The sequence below is a fragment of the Solanum dulcamara genome, chromosome 3 (genome assembly GCF_947179165.1).
Source record: "Solanum dulcamara chromosome 3, daSolDulc1.2, whole genome shotgun sequence".
In the NCBI taxonomy this organism is placed as follows: Eukaryota; Viridiplantae; Streptophyta; class Magnoliopsida; order Solanales; family Solanaceae; genus Solanum; species Solanum dulcamara.
Window position 1 is genome coordinate 58,238,652 of NC_077239.1, and position 7,179 is coordinate 58,245,830.

General features: G+C 33.2%; 2 pseudogenes; one reads left to right on the forward strand and one right to left on the reverse strand.

The window, feature by feature from the left end:
- Positions 1–314: 314 nt before the first annotated feature.
- Positions 315–3,139, forward strand: LOC129883582 (uncharacterized; annotated as a pseudogene).
- Positions 3,140–3,228: 89 nt separating this feature from the next.
- On the reverse strand, positions 3,229–6,372 carry LOC129882632 (F-box/kelch-repeat protein At3g23880-like; annotated as a pseudogene).
- Positions 6,373–7,179: the final 807 nt, after the last annotated feature.

Consider the following 7,179-nt stretch of genomic DNA (forward strand, 5'->3'; position numbering starts at 1 on the left):
AGAATAAAAGAGAGATGAAATATGCATCAACATACATATTTAATGCATGCAATATTAAAATAATAATCATGAATAATAACATTAGATTGTGTGACAAAATGATAAGAAAATTATTTTACTTATATTGTTAATGAGCTAAATAAAAATCTATAAATACTTGAGATTAAAATAAATAAATAAATAAATATTATACATAATATAAAAGATCCTATATATATGGAACTTGGAAGATTGAAAATGTCAACCTCCAAAGGCATGTTCTCCTCTAAATCTATAAATCTCCATTAACATTAGGGATCTGATCTGATCTGATCATGGCTGACATATTGCCTGAATGTTTCATTCAAAAAATACTCTCTTCTCTTAGTTTTGATGAAGCAGCACGGATGAGCATTCTCTCCAAAACATGGCTGCAAGCCTGGTCGACTCTTCCTAACTTGGAATTCACTCTTAATTGTTGCAAAGGAGACATAAAGATATTGGACACAGTCATGGAGAGATATAGGGACGGAAAAATCCCTATAGAAAAGTTTGACTTATCAGAGCTCTTTGGTGATTCTCATGAAGTTTTCCGTCTGATTGATAAGTGGCTTGACATTGCACTTCAGAACGGTGTAAACGATCTTATCCTTAACTATAAATTATACCCCGTGCCAATTTTAACAATCTTCGCAGCAAAGTCTTTAAGAAAATTGGTTCTAAAGAGTTGTACTCTTTTGCCTGTTTCATTATCCAGTGGTGTTATGAATCGCAGTTCTTTGAGAAATCTTTCTCTATCTTATGTAAAATTAGATGAAAACATGCTTCAGACTCTACTTAATAGTTGTCCCTTGATTGTCACTTTCATCTTTGAGTATTGCTCGGGCTTGGAAACGAATGAGCTGGTGAATCTTCAAAAGATCAAGTCGGTTTCCCTGAAGGTCGTGAAGATTCGGTTTTGTGGGGCATATGGGAGATTGATGCTCCAAATTTGATGTCATTTGAGTACATAGGGAATCAAATTCCTCAACTTCAAATTGTGAGTGAGTCGAGACAACTGAAGCATTCAAAAATCATTCTTCATCGCTTAGACAACATAAATGCCGACTGGTTTTGTAAGTTGAAGAAGTTTCTATCAAATTCGACCTCTTGGTCTCAAATTTCCCTTTATTTTTTTGAATGCACTAAGATTAAACTGGAATATCTGCAACAACACCACAGAGTTTCTACGCCCCAGGTGGACGTTTTAGATGTCAACATTCTATGGCAGAATCAGGAATGCCCTTCGTTTGTGGATGCTTTGGTATGGAGTTGTCAGCCTAGGAGACTCAACTTGCAATCAACAAGAGAAATGATTATAGTTTTCATTGATCGTTTGATGCAAATGAAGAATTCGATGCAGTCTACTTCTCATGGAAGCAACCCCTGGTATAGTCAATTAAAAGAAGTAAAAACATACAAGTTTGATAGAAAGGAGGATAGTTGGCATCCTATGAAACACAAAAGTGGGGAGCTGGGAACAGTGAACCTTGAGAGATATTATATTTTATTAGATTGGTAATATAGTTTATTCTATGAAAATTGAAAATGCACTTATTCATTTATAAAGTTCTTAAATATTTTCTTTCAAAATGAGCTGAGTTAATAAATAGGGGTCGACCTGCTATTGACAGGTCCAATTCATCCATTACAAGCTTAGTGCTGCACTCTGAATCAGAGTTAATAAACAGGTTTTCATCAAATAAATACAGAGAGCTTTACTTCTTTTAGTCTTCCATCATGAGGATATGAGGTTCTTTTTCTGTACTAAAAAATTGATTTTCTTGACTTTAGCTGTTACTTGGATTTCGTTTAATTGAAAGCAATAGGAATTGTTGGTTTCTGTGTAATCGTTAGTTTAACTTCCTAAAATCAGAGTAGAATAATATGGGGTGAAAGAGGTAACAGTGAAAAGATTATACAGGCCGTTGAGTACACTAGTTTTCGTATCACAATGAGGTGCCTTCGCTGAAATTGGTTTCCTTCCAAGAATTTCCTTAACGTTCTAGACATTGTGGTTTCCGCTTTTATTGTCTTACAATTTGATTGAAAATAAAAAAGTTCAATCAAGAGGAGGCATTGTTGGTTTGCGTACATGTTTATAGTGGAAATTAATACCTCTCATATTTTTGCATCATTCATCATGTAATTCTACAGTTGATTTTCTATCTTCTTGATGTTTTCTGCAGTAACTTTGGACCATGTTTCTGTTAATGGGCATTGCCAGGTTGTGGCTCTAATACCAAGTTGTCATGTACTAGCAATTAACTTTAGGCATAGACAAAACATGGAGAGAGACTCAAAACATTTTCCCTTTTACTCTGAATTATTGTTATCCCAGAGGAGTTTGCATTAGTGGAGTTATCTATCAGTTTGTTATAAGCGACAATAAATATGCTATAGCTGCATTTGATGTTAATTATGAAAAATTCGAAATTAGTGCATTCTGGAATGCAATTGAGTCATTGTACCACTATGAACTGATAGAGGTGAAGGGTAAATTGGCAGTCATAGATTATGAAAGATGGCTAAGTGGATACGGACTTGTGGAGCAGACCTCAAGGAAAGAATGGGAGAGACATATTATTTTCTATCCTTCAACATGGTACGGCATACAGCCTGCATCAATATCATCCAGCACGTCCATTGATGGGGAGATTGTATCAGGTGTTTTATGCTTGTGTTATAATGTTATTACAAATATCCGGAGAAAATTAGAAATCAAGGGGTTTTCCATGGAGATCTGCCGCATCAAAGGCATTTATAGTTGCGTAGTTTGATTTGAATGTACTTTGGCATTTGATTTTCTATCGGTTTATAAATGGTTATGAACTTGGTCAAAGATGTGGTATAAGCGATAACGAATATGCTATAGCTGCATTTGATGTCAAATCTGAAAAATTCAATATTATTGCATTGTTGTATGCATCTCAGTTGGTGAATAATTACAAGCTAATGGAGGTAAAAGGTAAGCTAGCAGTCATGGATTTTTACAATTGGTTTAATGGGTACGATTATTTGGTTAAATCATATCATTCTACAAATCCAGTGATTGTATTCTGTTGTTAATTTGAATGAAAATTCAGGAAAAGAACAAAGGAGAACTAATGATGAAAGATAAGAACTATAAAGCAAAGAAAAACAAAAAAGAAGAGAGAACCATAGTGGAAAGTGCTAATTTATTTGTACTGCAAGACTTACATATATATATATATATATATATATAATAAAAGAACTAACTTCATGGACCTAAAGATCAACAATTACCTTGCATTTCTGCTAGAGGTTGTTTTCAAGGCTTGAACCCGTAACCTCCTGGTCACACGACAACAACTTTATCAGTTACTTCAAGGCTCCCCTTCCAAAGCTAATTTACCACAGTAAATAAATAAAAAACTGCAGTACCAAAACATAGCAACTAACACTCCTCCTTGATTTAGGAACTGCAAATTCCTAGCTTCTCTCTGAAAAACTCAAACTTGCCGAGGGAAAGAGGCTTGGTGAAAATGTCAGCAACCTGCTCATCACTCTTGCAGTAAAGAAGCTTCACATCTCCATCTTTCTGGACGTCTCTCGAGAAAAACAACTTAATATTGAAATGCTTCGTTTTTACATGAAAAACTGGATTATTTGCAGTAGAAATTGCAGGTTGATTATCAATAAAAACCTCAATCCCTTCTGTTTGCTCCATATTCAGATGACACATAATTTTCCTCAACCATAGTGCTTGATTCACAGCAGCTATTGCAGCAATAAATTCTGCCTCGACTGTTGATTGTGCTACTATATCTTGTTTCTTGGAATACCAAGAGAAAGCTCCTGATCCAATATTGTTACGAAATTTAAGTTAGGTATTTTATGTGTATGTTATGATGTCATGAGAAAGAGTTGGAGAGAAGTAGGTGTTGGGGGGAGAAAGTGTAAGTGTTTAAGCATTTTAATATCAATATTGAGTGATATTAATCTGCATAAGTGACATATGTTATTATTCTCTCTTTAGTGCATAAAAATGTCTTTCATTATCATCTTTAGTTAGTGCAAGACTAAATCATTTCATTATGTATTTTTAATCTAATTATCACTAATAAGTGGTGCACTAAATCATTCCATTATGTATTTTCAACATAATTATCACTAATAAGTGGTGCACTAAATCATAATGGTGCACTAAATCATAATGGTGCACTAAATGATGATAATGATGGCATTCCATTATTTTTTCATCTTTGTATGATTTTCTCTCCTATAAATAGAGAGGTCTTCTTTGTTTTGAAATGTAAGATAAGAGAAGAAAAAAATTGAGAGAATTAAGTTTGTCTAAAAAGAGAGTTCTTATTAGTTGAAGGGAGGTGTTCTTTGTGTGGAGCTTTAAACTCAACTCTTGTCCAGAGCATGTTAAAAAAAATCAATTATGTAAAACAAACTTAGTCAAAAAAACCATGCTGAAAACAATTAACAAAAATGTATAAATAATGAAAGATAAAGGAAAATTAACAGTAAGCTATAAGCAGCAGGGAGGAACATCAAAACTGGATATTATCTCTTACTTTAACTCCTATGCCATAATTCTCACACTTCCTTTTTTTCATATCAAGTTTCACCTAGGAAGACTAGTAAAAGTAGGCCATGGATCAAAAAAATAACCCTGTCAAGGGTTACACAGATTCCGTTGCCATGATTTCCATGTCCCTGATGGTCTTTATGCTTACTTTGTCTAGATGCAAAAAATAAACTTATAAACTTACAAAACTTCTCAAGAAGAGAAAAACAAAGTCCTATTCAATTTATTTAGTGGTAGCCATAAGCCACTAAAAACTATAACCAAATAATTGTTCTTGCGAAAAGTTGTTTCAAGGAACTATGCAGAAAGGAGAAAGAACAAACAAGATATCTGAAGATTTATTGTAAGGATGTTGCATATGTAATATCTTATTCTATAGTTGACGAAAGAAACAACTAGAATAACACTTGTTGAAAAATGTATTAAGCAGAGGTCTTACATGTCGTAAGTCACGGGACTGTCATTCATCCAAGCTTATGCAGCCTTCACCGTTGTTGTGTGGTTGGTTCATCTTGTAAAAGGGGGGAAACAAAGGTTTCAATGTAGATTTCCACCTCAAGACAGGCATCGAAGTTAGTCACCTCAGGATATCTAATTGAGTCATCGTTTGGATTGTATATCATGAAAACTGATCCAAACACGAGCAAAATTTCACCTTTATTTGACAAGCAAAGGGGTGGAGAGAACAAGTACTTCTAAGGATCATTAGGATATCTGATGGTATACATTTTTCCCCAAGAATCTTTAATCCCATACTCCTTCATAACCCACAAATCTACCCGAGTTTTATGATAATCACAAAGCAAAGAAATCCAATGCCCCCAGCATAACATCAAAAGTTCCTTCTTCATAGCATGGTTGATCCACCTTTCCCCATTTCTCATCCGTCAAATCAATAGAAATGATGTCCCAGACATTATACTCACCAAGATGAGGAGTAGTAGCCCAATGAAGCTTCCCCTTCACAAACTTACCCGAATCATTCAATAACACCCCGCCCTGGAAATCGTCAACATTTCTCCAAGAATGACTCTTTAGACCATATATCTTGACCTTAACATCACACAAACCACTGGAACCGTAAATACAGGAAATACCCACAACCTTATAATCATCATGATGCTCGTCATATCCAAAACCATACATGAAATAGTAACCACACCTCAATGAAGGCCTAGAATCAGGTAATTTCTTGAGCTTCCAAATTGATGGGTTTCATATAAACAAATCATTTACCTCAACGGAAAGACAAATCAACCCATTGACAGAACCCACCATCCAAAAGGGATTTTTTATAGGGTAATCCATGTCAAATGCCTCAGTAACAAACCCATATAATACAGAACCAAGGGAACAATCCTTAAGATTGTATTTAGTTTGAATAAAACTCAACATAATTCTATGGCGATTGCATTCCTTGTTATTAACAGATAAACTAAGATGGGTATTGAAAAAATCAGAGCTAGATATTAAACCGAGCCAAGACTTCGAAACACACCTGAATTTCAAGAGGGATTTCACTGGAAAGCTTTTGAGGATTTCAGTGATGAGTTCTTCAGGCAGAATAGGGATTGTAAAGCTTTAATCTTGCATCGAAGTTGATGGAAATTGAGAATGGTTAATGGGTTTTGATGGATGTTTTCATCTCCCTCAGATTCCATTTTTGGCTGCAGAAATTTGAGTTCTTGGAGAAGAATATTTGATTGTCTTGCTCGATTCTCAGTATTTGTTCAGTGAATTTCTGCCAAATTGTTTCGTCTTCCAAAGTAGTACATTTTAGGAGGAAATTTGACTTGGAGACGCATTCAAGTTCTTAATTAACAAAATGCCTCCTACTATTTTATTCAATTTAAAGGGCATAAATTAAATGAAAGATAATAAATCGGTCCGATAAAAAGGTATAAATTAAGTAAAAGATAATAAATTGGTCAGATAAAGAGGTATAAATCAACGTGACAGATCATAAATCGGTCCGATCAAATCTAAAAGTGGATCATTTCACTAAAAAAAAAAACTTGAAACCCTTTTAATTAGATAAAAGATTTAAATGGGTCTTTTAATCAAAAGTCCCTTATTTTAGTCCTCCAACTTAGGGCATGTTTGGAAAGCACTTTGCGTAATTAGATGTAATTATACAGTTTGAGATGTTTAGTCGATCATGTTATGGAGGTAATTGAGTGTAATTGATAGAGTAATTATACTTTTCAATTATTACGAGAAAACTGTGAATTATTGGTAATTACATGTTGTAATTATTTTTAATTTTTTTATATCTATTTTTATTTTTCGATTTACTTTATTTTTTATTTTTATTATTTTAATTTCTTTTTTTTATTTTTATTATTCTAATATATTTTTTAAAAAAATATATTTTATTTTATTTTCATTCTCAACTTTTATTTCATGTGATTTTATATAATTTTTCGTATTTTTTTTTTATTATTCTATGTTATTTTTTTCATTACCATAATTTTGTTAGTATTCTAATTTTTAAATTAAAGTAGAATTCATTGTTGAATAAAGTTATCGATTTACGTTTTCCTTTCTTTTAAATTATATTTATGTACATTATGTTGAAATTTGACATAAGAGTATCATGT